The sequence below is a fragment of the Leiobunum rupestre genome, chromosome 8, assembly GCF_980474605.1.
Source record: "Leiobunum rupestre chromosome 8, qqLeiRupe1.1.hap1, whole genome shotgun sequence".
Lineage (NCBI taxonomy): Eukaryota > Metazoa > Arthropoda > Arachnida > Opiliones > Sclerosomatidae > Leiobunum > Leiobunum rupestre.
In genome coordinates, this window is record NC_143391.1 from 49,472,449 (window position 1) to 49,487,596 (window position 15,148).

At 34.0% G+C, this 15,148-nt stretch overlaps 1 long non-coding RNA gene across 1 annotated transcript; it reads left to right on the plus strand.

Annotated features, from left to right (window-relative positions):
• Positions 1-223: 223 nt before the first annotated feature.
• LOC149933613 (uncharacterized) lies at positions 224-804 on the plus strand. The gene is made up of 3 exons (XR_016472809.1): positions 224-288; positions 360-478; positions 699-804. It is a non-coding gene; the product is annotated as an uncharacterized LOC149933613 (long non-coding RNA).
• The last annotated feature ends 14,344 nt before the right edge of the window (positions 805-15,148 follow it).

A 15,148-nucleotide genomic window follows, 5' to 3' on the forward strand; every position in this document is an offset into this window, starting at 1 on the left:
TTGTTATGGGAATATTCTGAGATTCTAAATTGTAAACAAAAGAAAATGGAATTTTGATGAAAAGGATGATTCTACCTTGGATTAATAATGATTTTACTAAAGGTATGTAGCTATTGTCCTTGAAATAAAATTAGCTTTGACAATTTAAGTCTGATGACTTGACCCTTCATTTCTAGATTTTTGTCCTTCGCTAATTTGTGGAGTCTGAGCTTGCAATATAAATTAATAACTTTCTTAATAATGATGTTCGATTCCAACTTCAGCATCAAACATGTTCGTGGTGATCTGGTAAGATGTCCATGCCAACAATATTTCGGAATACAGCAAGTTCTAGTTCTTAGACTACATTTCTTTTATAGAGAGAGGAATATCTCTTCATAACAACTGAACAAAATTGGCTAAAAACCAAGGAGATCTTACTCAAATTATAATAACATAATTAAACCTACACGAAATGATCCTTGGTCAAAATTTAAAGGTGAGAAGTTAGCATCACCGGTTTTTTCTATTTCACTTTCAACTGGATGTAATTTCTTTAAATTAAATAAAAAAATTATTTTGACTATTTTTATCCATTTTAATTCTATGGAAACCAAACCAGAGTTGGAATGGCTTTTAGTGTGACCCACCTTTTGCCATTTACAATTTGTATATCCCGTTCTAAAAAGTGATCATTACAAATTAAATCATTATTTAAGGCTGCGTACTCAGTTAGTGACTGACTGGACATTACTAGGCTGTACTATGCCTTATCTACCTTATTGCTTGAATAAAAACTAAGACAACTAGCAAGTTCTATTTATTGTCATGGAAATTATAAACAAATGGTAAGGGAATTTTTTTAATAATTGGTCAGGAAATTTCATTCAGAAAAAATTGTTTGAACCCTGATGACAATGGGATATTGAGTAATTCAACACCACAATTTTTTTTAATACAATAGGTTATTTATAATAAACCTCTAAGGATTAAGTATTTTACTATACGTTGAAATAAATCGAATTATCTCCCATCATTAGATTTTATATTAAAGCTTACAAAGGTTTGTTCTCTGTTTTTTTTCTACTCCCATGTAAAATTGTATGAACTAATTTTAACTCCTCAATTTTTCTTAGGTTGTTCTGTGGCATATAAATTGTCCAAATACTCAGAGTTCATGGCTTTAAATTCGCAAGTTAAGGAACATGTTAATAATAGTCTCCAGAAAATAAAACATTTTTTGTCATATATGACTAAAATTTATAAAACATTGTGCATTATACTTATGGTGATACAATAAAACGGTTCATTACAAATGTTTTGTTTTAATTTTTTTGTTAAATTTGTATAGTTTTTTATCTAAAAAAATGAATGAAAATTCCTTGTAGTTTTTTTTAAACCTCCGCTTAATCTGCTCATTTCAGTACAAGGATTTTGCCCCTTTCCTTACTCTCAACTTCAAAACCTTTTTGGGCCTGGAAGCTTATGAATTTGCTTTATCATCTATTAAAATTTTTATTGCTCAACTTCTAAAGACATTTGTATTTGGCTAGAAACCATTTATTGGAACTTGTTGAAGTCATTTTCAGGTGAAAAGGGCCCTTGTAAAAAAATGAGTTTGGGGTTTATTGATTTTCTATTGGGCTTACAGGTTCTCTGTGAGAGCTATTTTATACATTATATCGCCGACTGAAAAAAATATAAGGGGATTGGTTTTGATTTATTTTAATTAGTGAAATTACTAAACTCTCCTATATTTCATCCAAACTTAAGTTTTGGATTATTATAGTTTTGTTTATTTATTATTCAATCATTCTCTTGGATAACGCTACCTAATCAGATACTTTATTATATCCGTCAAATATTCCATTTTAAAATGAATTTAAACATTTAGGAAGTTTGTTTTAACTTATACAATTTTATTCTACATTTAAATTTTGCGAAACATTTGTTTCTGATTATTTCATGAAATTAAGCTTTATACATTTTAGAATTTTATACAAAGCAGATTTTTAACAGCTATTCACAACCCACAAACATTTCTTTGAAATTAGGATAATTTTCCTTTTCCGTGCCATGGACATTTTACGAGCTTTCACACTAATTTTTATCATATGTAGTAAATATCCAAGCCAACAATTAAGACCAGACCTTGCCCAACCAAAATGCATATTATAATTGGACACAAAATTAAACTTCCCTTTCAGTTAAAACCTACTCACAAATGTCAGTGGTAGATCAAATTCAGTTAAACAAGTAGTTACGAAAGAACGAGTATATTCCTTAACATTGTATTTAATGCAATTTAAGTGTTTTTTAAATAAATTGCGCGTTGAAGTAGCCGCAAAGAGAAAGATAATAACATTTCCCAGTTCCCACCCCGTGAAACTCTTGATATTCGACATTTAATGCGCGAATTTTGACATTCAATTGGCGAATTTTGGTATTATCTATTGTACATAACCTCATGTTTTTATCTTTTAGTATATAAACATGTATCGCGTTTTTAACATTAGTTCGCTCAATTTAGTCCGAGTATACTATACAGTGTTCATTTCTAATTAACTATGTCATCTATAAATAAAGGTTTAATTACTGTCTTGTCATTTAATAACTTTGCTGGTGTTGAATCAATTACTTCAACAAAAAGGTATCCTTAACTATTCTTCTACAAACATGTTATATTTAATCAGATGTAGGTAACAATTTCCTGCTACAAATAAGGTATATCTACTTCCCAACAAATCGTAGATTTCCCTAAATGTGAAATAAAGCCTCAATTCATTTAGCTTAGCGTTCATAATCGAAAATGTGTGGAGCATTGATGAAGAATTTAAATTTATATACAAGATAAAGCATTTATGGGTCAAATTGATTGCGATCCCAAACTTTGATTTCAGGAAGTTGAATGTGTTTAAAAACTATGATTATCGAGTGAAATTGGCTTATATTTTAGCTATTTCTCTAAACTATAATATTTAAAAACAGTTGTAAAACAAAATTAAATTGTCAGTCTGTTAAAGAGCAATAGGGAAATGGCTCGATCGTATTTGTTTGCTCCTTATTCAGTTTCAATCATTCTGAGCAAAATAGTGTTATTTAAAACCAGTCTTAACCCGAACTGGAGTTTTGAACTTTTTAAAACAGCATGCCTCTTGTAAACGTTTTACCAAGGATAGTTTTACCACCATGGTTTTACATTTAAAACTGTTCGATAATGAAAATAATTTTTTTCCCCGTTTTAGAGTTTTTACCTGATTTTTTTTTAATTTCCGTAATCACATTTTATTTTAAAAAATTACATCATGTAACTCAACTGATAATAAACTTCTATTTTAATTCTGACGGGTAAAATAAAATGTTGGCTACCCCCATTTTACCCCACTATTCAGTGACTACTAAAAAATATCCGTATGTCGAACACTGCATGCCACTTGTGCGGGCAGAGTTTTCAGAAGTGTTCAACGTAATTTAAAACCATTGACAAGACGTAAACAATTGAAAAAATTCGTCTGCTAGCAATTCTGACTTTTCGCGGCGTGTTATTCATCGGCAGCGCGTATACCTTTACCTAGTAATCTAATACTTCCGTACCGAAGACACTTTTCTCCTCGGTACTCCTTGTAAGGTAAAATTGGTTTGACTATCTCGATATTCAAAGATTACGACTTACGGAATTGTATTACCAAAGTACAGACCCGTCTCCTGAGCTCTTCGGAGTGCCATCCTCTGTGGCGACCAATTCATTGGCCGATGCCAACTGTGTTCTCTAGTTCACGCACTTTCTATACTCTTTGCTTACAATTATGCCTGAGTACAAAACATCGCTGGAAGATTTCTACTCATTTGGTTTTGCACAAACCACCTCCGGTCTTCAAAATATCTAACAGAAATTGGAAAGCAGCATTTATTTTGCCTGTCTTAAAAACACAGTTAAAATAATTTAAACATGCTGTTTATGAAGCTCGCGTTCTAAAATCTCACACGTTGAAAGGATCCTTTGCCAAAATATCGTTAGTTATTAATAACAACGCATTGATATTTGACGCACCCTTTCTATTTTCAGTTTCGAAACCGTCTAATAAAAAAATTAATGAAACTCAATTCCGACGCAGCCTTCTCGTACTGCCAAGTTTATTTTGCAATATCTTTCGAAGCCTACGTCTTAAATCCTTTTTGTCTGTGAATTTGCCAATCCTGTCACTATTATTTATGTGATTCTTTCTATAAATTAAAGGAATCGTCTGCTACCAAAAACGATATACTGACGTAGCAGCAGAAGACGTAGTCGCAGATTTATCGGAGAATAAACGGAAATAATAAAGAAACAATACATCCATCGCAGATTTAATCGTTGAGATCGAGCCTAGTGAAAACGTTTTTGACGTGTCTCGTTCCGTTGTATTGAGACACTTTTGGCGAGCTAAGCGACAGAAAGGACCCCGCACACGGCCTATGGAAAAAAAACTTTCGGCCAATTTTGTTGAAATTTACAAATTATGTACTACCGACCACGGTGAACTAATATACGTTTGGATTATTGAACAAAAATTATTTGTTTTTTCCGCTAGGTACCTTCGAAAAAACAGATTTTGCCATTGAAAATATACGGCTAGTATGATCCAATTTAAAAAAATCTTTATTCGCGATTCCGACGTTACAATATAATGATTAAAACGTTACACAGCCTATGATATTGACTATTTTTCAGACCATTTTTGAATAACACATCCAAAATGAATTTTAAGGCTAAAGCTGGATACGTGACAATTGTGTAAATGAATAGACGTTAGTAAACAGTCTAACTGTAGTATTTCTTCTCGTTATCATATTAAATGATTTATAGCTATTGAAATATTTAGGATTTTACCTTTGAAAAAAGGGGTCCGCAAACTACATTACATTGGCGGAGCATTAATTAAAATGATCTAAGCGATAGCTTTGGCCATGGTTTATCTACACAACTTAGAATTCAAAAGCGAACTGCAAATAATTATGGCACTCGACGCGCCATCTATTTATGAATTGTTGAATTTTTTCTTAAAAATTCGCACTATTTGCGCCTTGGCAATTGAATTTGAATTTGAATTTGGTTTTATTTATTTTAGAAATACATACATTGCATTTAGAGAGCTAAGTCAACTGGCGACTTGTAAGCCCTCTTATTAATTATATTAAAATCATTATACATAAAAAGGGTTAATTAAATAAAAAAATACATATATAACAAATTAGGCTATTATTAGATTTAAAACACCTTTTCGATTATATTCACCGGTTTGGATATCTCACCAGAATTATAATAAAAACATATCTTCGTTTAAAATTTTTTTCTTTAACATCTTTTTGAAATTAATGTACTTAGCAGCCGATTGAATTGTACCTTCTAGGCTATTAAAGTTTTTGCGCCTTTGTAAAAGATAGATTTAATTTTTTTAGTGGTATAGCACCTTGGTTCATTTAGTATTTTTGCTGATCTTGTTTTTTTTAAGGATTTATTTATTTCGGTGATTTTACATCCCGAGCTTAGATCTTTATAGATATATAGTAGGGTTGCATAGTTATATTGTTGTATTACACGAAGAATTTTGCTTTTATTAAAAAACATTTTTGTATGAGCAAGGTAGGGGGCATCGTATACTGATCGTAGTATTCTTTTTTGAAGTTTTTGAATACGTTCTATATTGAACTTCGAAGTGTTTCCCCAAATACAAATACCATACGACAAAAGGGAGTGAAACAACGAGTGGTACATTTCTACCATAACTTTATGGGTTAGCATATTTTTGCAGATGTGTAATAGGCCACATATCCTCGATAGTTTTAAACAAAGCGCGTTCACTTGGTCGTTCCAGGTTAGGTGGGAGTCGTACCAAATGCCCAAATACTTAAATTTTTCAACATTTTTAAGTGGGTGGTTATCAATAAGTATTACAGTTTCATTTATTTTTTTCCGAGATTTTTAAAAATCGTGTACTTTGTTTTATCAAGATTAAGCTTTAGGCCATTGTTATTTAACCATGATTGGATATTCGATAGGTAATTATTTGTTAAATTAGCAATAAGGTTCAAACATTTTCCACCAACTAGCAAAAGGGTGTCATCCGCATACAAATATAAAAAACCTTTAGGAATACAATCAATTAAGTCGTTCAAATATAAGTTAAATAAAATAGGTGAAATGATTGATCCCTGGGGGACACCCGATTTGAGAGTAATTGGAAGGGAGTAAATATTATTAACTCGAGTGTAGCAGTTTCGGTTTGTAAGATAGCTTTTTATCCAGCAGCCGGCGTTACCACGAATTCCTAGTCTGTACAATTTATTTAATAGGTGATTGTGCGGCACGCTATCAAAAGCCTTGCGAAGATCTAAGAAGACACCCAGGCAAATATCCCCCACGTCCAAAGCGTCAATGATTTTTTTATAGGTGTGTACGATTGCATCTACAGTACCTTTACCCGGACGAAATCTGTATTGAAAATCCGAGATCAGCTCGCATTTTTTAGCGAATGATTCTAGACTAATGAGGCCATTAGTAGCGCCATCTGCATTCTAATTTTAAGTAATGATAATTAATATATAATTTTTAAAGTACGAACATATTTTATAACAGCTTTAGTGATGATTAAATTATATTTACATTTAAAATAACAATAATAATAATTATTAATTATTTTCACAATCAAGGTGGCGCTTGGATAGTTTAAATTCCAATCGGAAAAAGTCCAGCAGTACGAAATGGTCCCCCTTCTTTAGTACATACGAAAGTACACCGAGTTCTAACCAGGGGGCGAACTGAACTGAAGCCAATGATTAGGGGAAAGAAAAGGGGGATGGCAGATACTATAATAATTAAAAGAAATACTACAATTAAACTCTTTACTTACGTCTAATCACTTAAACCATTGTCACGTACCCAGCTTTAGCCTTAAAATTCATTTTGGATTATTATTCAAAAATGGTCTGAAAAATAGTCAATATCATAGGCTGTGTAACGTTTTCATCATTATATTGTAACGTCGGCCTCGCGAAGAAAGATTTTTTTAAATTGGATGACTCTAACCGTGGACAACTTAACAGTATATTTCCAAAGGCAAAATCGGTTTTTTCGAAGGTACCTAGCGGAAAAACAAATAATATTTGTTCAATAATCCAGACGTATATTAGTTCACCGTGGTCGGTAGTACATAATTTGTAAATTTCAACAAAATTGGTCGAAAGTTTTTTTTCCATAGGCCGTGTGCGGGGTCCTTTACAACACTCGCGAAAAATTTACATCACTCGCGATTGGGTAGTTTGAATTCCACCATTGTGATTGGGTGAAAGGCATCGCAAATTTAGTCGCGACATTTCGAGACTAGGACTAGTCAAAAACGTTTTTAAGCGACACATTTCCGAACTAGTGCTGAATTCTTGACGTGACTCGTATTTTGGACGTGTATAAAAGTTTCGACTAGTCGAAAACTGTTGTATTGAGACACTTTTGGCGAGCTAAGCGACAAAAATTTACATCACTCGCGATTGGGTAGTTCGAATTTCCACCATTGTGATTGGGTGAAAGGCGTCGCAGATTTAGTCGTGACATTTCGAGACTAGTCAAAAACTTTTTTAAGCGACACATTTCCGAACTAGTGCTGAATTCTTGACGTGACTCGTATTTTTGACATGTATAAAAGTTTCGACTAGTCGAAAACGGGCGGCCGGAATAGTCGGTACTCGGAATAGCCGGTAATAGGAATAACGGGGAAAATGTTTCATTTTGGAATAGTCGGTAAACGGAATAGTGGGGAATCGGAAAAGCGAGGAACAGGCATAGTGAGGAACTGGAATAGTGGGGAACGGGAATAGCCGGTAATTGGAATAGCCGGTAACTTGATTAAAATCCGAATTTCTAATATAAAAATGTTCGAGCAAAATAATATTGCCGAATAAAAATTTTATTTGACAAATATATATCCGAACAGAGCTGAAATTCTGGAATAGCGGGGAACTGGAATAGCGGGGAACTGGAATAGCGGGGAATGGGAATAGCGGGGAACTGGAATAGCGGGGAATGGGAATAGCGGGGAATGGGAATAGCGGATAACTGGAATAGCGGGGAATGGGAATAGTGGGGAACGGGAATAACATTGTTTACTTGAGAGTTTGGGAACCAGTCTTTATGTAACCTGGTTAACTGATTATGAAAAGGACTAATAAAGATACTGTTGACGAGGAGGATATTTAACATAGTTTCAGAAAGACTAAACTGGTTTACTGAGTGACCTTTTTTACAGTAATCAGATTGCAAAACGCGATACAACTAAAGGAATGTTAATCAAAGCTGCAATAAATTGAGTGTTATTTTATTTTTGAATGAAATATCAGAGAAGTGATATAAAAGTTTATTTATAGAGATATAATCATTAATTTTAAATGTTTTACAAACCATGGCGTTAGAATTTAAAATAAAAACAACAGTATTTAAAAGCTGTCCGAAATTCGCCAATTTAAATAAATAAAAATTTTTAACCATGAAGTATCTTGGCTTTTAAATACTGTTGTTTTTATAGAGATATAGTCTAACAATAAAAAATATTGCCACAGTAACTTGAAAAAAGCTGTTCGTAACGAAGTAGCAAAGAACGGGAATAGCGCTGGACTGGAAAAACAAAAAGTATTTAACATAATTATTATTAAATTATATATATACTTTACATATACACGGTGTCTCAATTTGATTGGCCCAGGCGTTTATCTCAAAAATTATAGTAGCTAGAAATGTGAAATTATCAGGTTATACTCTCTCGGGGAGGACCCTTTTCTTTTGGAAAAATCGTGAAATGTTTCACCGTTTTGAAATTTTTATTTTTTGAACGATAGGTGGTAGGCGACAATTTTCAATCAACAAGTTGTAGAGCGTACTCAAAAACTTTTAACGGATTTGTATTGCAGCGGGCGGTGGAATTATTGAACCTCATTTAAAATAAGACGCGTGAATTCTGGAATTCTACTATGTAAATTGTATTTTCTCTAAAAAATTATTTAAAATGATTGGGCTTAAAAAATAGTCCTTTTTTATCTTCACAAACATACGATCATTTCAAATTAGATAGGTTTCTCTTTCTTTTTCATGAGACGTAAACCTTTTTGGGTAGTACCAACTTGTTTTTTTCATGACGTATTATTTCAATAAAATATTGTCCGTTTTTGACCAAACCAATTTCATTAAAGATTTTCGACGAAATTGTCGTCTACCACCTATCGTTCAGAAAAGAAAAATTTCAAAACGTTGAAAAATTTCCCGATTTTTCAGAAAATTCCAAAAGAAAAGGGTCCTCCCCGAGAGAGTATATCCTGTAATTTCAAATTTCTAGCAATTATAGTTTTTGAGAAAAACGCCTGTGACGATCAAATTAAGACACACGTATATACTTTACAATAATTTGTTAGGGACAAAAGTATTATTTTGTTCGTCATTAGGGAGTGTCATTCCATTATTTAAATTAATTCATTTTATAAAACAAAACATTTATTTATGATATATAACTTATTTTAATGGAGTAACCTTGGTCAATAGGCTTTCGAGGATTATACAAAAACGCAAACTCGCAATTTTGTATAATCCTTAAAAGTTATTAAAAAATTAGAATTGGTATCACAATATGATAAAAAATTAATTTCGGAACTTATATCAACCTCTTTTAAATATTTTGTTTTTGCAAAACTTTCGAAATATACACTGAAGGACGATTTACCTGGTTTTGGAAATAAAGTAGCGATGTCTTATATCTTATATCGCGATATGAAAACCTAACACTCCTAAAATTTACATTTTATAAAAATAGCATTGTGTCGGAAAACGATTTAGCTACTTGACCGATAACTTGACGAAACACTTAATTCGTCTTGACCAAATAAAACATTTAATGTACAAATGTAATTACTATGATAATGAATATTATTGAGGTCAAGAGTCCTTTTTCATCTAATAAAAATCTCATAAGAATAACATGTAAAGATTAATAATGGTTGTATTATATATTATACCATTTATATTTATTTCGCCGGGATTCAATTGTATAGGAAAGTCCTTAAGTCGTTTGGCTATTATAACATAATTTTTTTTTAATTTCTGTTATAATAGCCAAACGACTTAAGGACTTTCCTATAAAATTGAAAAATAGGCAGGAATGGAGTTAAAACGTTTTTGACTAAAATAGAAAATAAGTATTAAAAGTTAGTCTGGTTTTTATGTCTTAAAAAAGTTAGTTTCAACCAATTTTCCTCTAAAGTGGAAAATTATCGTACGCTCTGGACTTCTGGCTGAATTATCGAAAATAGCGTACGATATCGTACGCAGTTGAAATTGTCGTATGACCCAAAAATTGGATACTAATTATCGTACGTCTGGCAACGGTGGGGCGAATAGATATAAAGACAGGAACTGGACAATTGTTGGTCGCGCTTGTGAGTTAAAAATTCCGAGGAGGGGTTTTCCCAACGTTCTTTAACCGGCTTTAACTAAGCCATATATAGTTTCCCCGCCGAGCAGAAGGGAAAGGAAATATGAATAGGCAAATCTCCCCCCAAAACCCGCTAGATAAGTCAGACAATTTTGTGTTTATTTGGCCACATTAGTGCCAAGCTTCGATAAAAATGAAATGAGAAATGTTCCAGAGTAATCTTATTGCGAATACGTATTAATGTTACCACGATGGGCAACGATGACGCCATCTACGGTGAAAAACCACTAACCGAATATAATTTTGATCACGTGAAATACTTGACCAATCGCAATGAAAATACATACAGAAGTTAAATATGGTGTCCCAATAAAGCTATATTTTATCGTTGCTGTAAAATATTATTTTCGTGTGGTCACACTTACCCCCAATATGAGGGGTGTGACGACCATTTTTGAGTGATGAAGCTAGAAGTAGTAGGCTTATCGTAATATTCGTGTTTTAGGCATACTTAGTTGTAATATCCACCTTAAATCTGAAATATAATAATAATTTCTTAAATCGTAAATATAATAATAATTTCTTAAATCGTAAATATAATAATAATTTTTAAATTGAAAAATATATTCTTCACGAGTCCCGTAGCTTGGAAACCATTAACATTCTTCTTCTTTCAAATCGTCCCCATGTGTCATTCTTCGTTTCATCGCCTTCTCTCCCCCGCTTTGTTCGATGCTGGCCATCGAGGATTGGTACGGCAATAAACCGTTCTTAGCGGAAAATTACCCTACTCTCTTGTTAAGATTTCGGGCCTCGGTCTCGTTAGTCGTATGTGGGGTTCCATGGTAGCTTGGTGGCCACTGGCAACCGTGCCCCTACCTTCTGCCCATTTCTGTAACGTTCCTATATATTGTAGTAAGGAAGCGGTGCTCTGTCTTTCATATGCCGCTATCTTCTAGTTCCCCGTGTTTATTGCCTCGTGAATTTATGACGACATGGTTCAAAGTGTCTTTCTATTATTTGTGTTCTATTTTTAGAGTTTTGTTATAATTTGTGTGAGAATGGTTTCTTTTGCGATTCCACGAAACGGGCTCGCGATTTAAAGTGTCCCACGGGTTTCGGCAGAAAACTAAGGGTTGCCTTTAAATGAAGCCAACTCGTGGTAAGGCATATATAAAAGAGAAAGGACTTTGGAGGTAGGGCTGGTGTGAATTAAAAGTGTGAAGCATACATCTTCGGCTTCCAGTAATTCCGGGAAATTACAGAGGATCGCTGACAAAGGAACAACAGCGTGTATAGTGGGCCCCTGTATAGTATATACACAGAAAAAACAACGTTTAGCTTTTCAACATTTGAATTGCAATTTAACGCGTTATAAATGTAAATGGATACTTTTGCCGTTGATTCACTAAACACCAAAGTGTTTAAATCCAAAATGGCTAAACGACTAAACACGAGGAGCAAGCGAAAATCTATAAAAACGCGTAAAAAACCTAGGCGTTTAACAAAATCAACATAAACCTAAACATCTGTGTTTTAAAGTGTTCAAAACGGATCCACTCAGAAAAAACAACGTTTAGCTTTTAAACACTTGAATTGCAATGTAACGCGTTATAGATGTAAACGGACCAAATGGCTAAACAACTAAACACGAGAAGGAATCGAAAATCTATAGAAACACGTTTGAAACCTAGACGATTAACCAAATTAGCATAAACCTAAACACCTGTGTTTTAAAGTGTTCAAAATGGTTCCTCTGGGACATAGATTTGAAACGGCTTCTGTTATAAAAGCCAAAGTTTCCGCTAATAACGCGTTAGATCCGACTGCGCCGATGTAACCGTTTATTTTGCTTCTTTCAAATTCTAATGTTCCTCACAGATTTAGTTATAATTCGTAAACGAGTTATCCTACGGATTTGCGGTCGGTGAAATTCGGCACTAAACAATACGTAACATCCGAAAGTATGGTTGGTCTTGTCCAATATTTAGTGAAATTTCGAGAAAATCACGTTTTGGAGTGTACTTTTGGTCATAACTCGGAAACTATTAGTACTAGCGACCCGCGTTAACACATACTACAGAACGATAATGGCCAAGGTCTTAGGCCAAGGAATAAAAATCAACCTATCTGAAAAACTAATTCCTTCATCATCACAAGGTGCTCTTTTTTAATATTCCCTACATTTACAAAATAGAATTAATGGGTGCGGCTCTGATGTCTGCATGGCTCCTGATTATTATAGTTGCTAGAAGACTTGGAAACAGCGGAAGTCCTGGGGCCAATGGCCCTTAAAAAAATCAGGGGACCCTTAAAATAAATCAATTGAACGGGGGTAGCTGTTTCTTAAACGCTGTCTTCCTACCCTAGATGAGAGCGAAATCTAGCGTTACTGATAGTCTGATGTGTTTCAAATTTTACTACTTAAGCCCAGTTCACACTATACAATTAATTTGGCCACTTAATTGTATCCAACTAATTGTAAGCAAGAACATTGTACAGTGTGAACAGAAAAAGTGGTGACATATAGTATAAACAGAAAAAGTGGGGACAATTCTTACAATTATTCGGCTCACACTATACAATTTTCTTGCTTACAATTAGTTGGATACAATTAAGTGGCCAATTAACTGTAAAGTGTGAACTGGGCTTTAGTTACGTTTAATATGTTTTGAACATCTGGCAACGCTGTTCCTTAGAAATGTTCGCATAGTCGCGTTATTTATGCTTGACTTCCATTTCAAGACGATTCCGAGCTGATCACGTTTTTCTTTGAAAGTAAGTCTACGTGAGAGATGATTTTATTTCTGATTAATAATTACTTGCAAAATAGAAGAGTTGCTTCTTCTTTTATATTAATGTAATTCCAAATATCTGCGTAACGAAAATTTAGGCCTAAGTTAAGCTTGGATGTATTGTACTATTATCATGAATACCAGTGTTAGTCTGCCTAATGAAATCTATAGCTAAACGATTAGTAAATAAAAACTTAAACATTTTAAATCTAAGCTAATTATTAATTCGATCAAAAAATTAATATGAAATTCAACAATGTTATTACAATTTAGGGAAGACAATAATTATAAATGCTGGAGGTAAAGTTAAACTAGCGAAGAGGTTAAAAGTAGGAAGGGGTTAGTCTAGAAATTAAGCTTAGAATATAATTATTGGCAAATTGATATTATTGAAGTGAAGTAGAACTCATGAATGCATGCAATGTGGTTTAGACAAAATTCTTACTAACTTGACCACCTGACTCCTATTGTCGAAAAACCGATGGTGGTAATAAATAAAGTCAGTACCATTGCGGAGGGGAAGGTTTGATCTGGGCTGCATTTTTAACGTGAGGCAATGTCATTTTCAACGTATTTTGCGTTGGTACAGGACCGTTCTTAGAGCGCTCGTGGCCCCGGGCGAAATGCATGGGCGAAACTGAGTGTAGAGGCCCTCCGGTATATACATCCCTATGGTAAAATTTTAGAGGCCCTGGGCGACCGTCCTGCTCGCCCCTCCCCCTACTTAAGAACGGCCCTGTATGTTGGTATTATAACTGCCGGCCAAATTAAATGTTAGCCCAGGGCGCCAAAACCTCAATTACGTCACAGAACGAAATCGTATACTTGGCGCTACGAATCTAAAGTGTTATATGTAAACACGCAAATTTATCGTCTAAATGATTCTTGGGCGTCTTTCGTTGTAGACACACAACTTACTAAATATTGTAAACGCAGCTCAAAAGCTTCTTTATGAGCTCGACTTCACTTCACATCAGTTTGGTTGGGTCAAATAATAAAGAAAAACAAAAAATGAAGTTTTAGGAAAGAACATAGCTGAACGCGAGGGGCTAACCACTCTTAGAAAATCTGTACACCGGATTACGCTTATATTACCACTGTCAAAGGCAGGGACTTCAAAGATTACGCGTAATCCCATTAGTACAGTCAAAGGTACGGCTCTGTACACCGATTACGCGGAGTGATCAGCCCCTCGGCTGAACGGGCTCGTCTCACACCAAGAGCCCGAGCTCGATTTGAAGCTAAGCTCAGCCTTTTTATGAAAATGATACGAGCCCGAGAAGAGACCAAAACGTTGTGGTCATTTAATTTGAGCCCGAGATGAGACCTTAATATTATAGCGTATTTTTGTGTGCTTGAACTGAAACTATTTTAATATAGCGTATATTTGTGAGCTCGAGATGAGTCCATTAAAATATAGAAAATTGCAGTGACCCTTAGCGGAGTCCAATATAATGTACTACTACGAGTCCGAGCTGAGACCATATTTTTGTAACGAGGCCGATATGAGACCTTTTTATTTTTAAGAGACGGTTGTGTCCGTTTTTGCACGATTATATTTCCCCTTGGCCACTGGGGAGCGCTGCGGAGCAGAGCAAGAGTACGTACTTAATAATCGGTCCCCAAAATCGTCATTTGTTAAAACCACCAAATATTTAAAATTTGTGGAAGAACATCATATTGATATAAAATGTTTGATAATCAATAAAATATTTTTTGCAAATAAAAATTTTCTTTAGAATCAATTTTTTCTTTGAATAATCCGAAATGTCTCAAGAACTCGATAAGTTTGGAATTCTAATGTTGCGGGAACTTGCCGCGTTTGAATCTTAAACGTTTCAAGAACTCAACGCGTTTGAATCTTAAACGTTTCAAGAACTCGACGCGTTTGAATCTTAAACGTTTCAAGAACTCGACGCGTTTGAA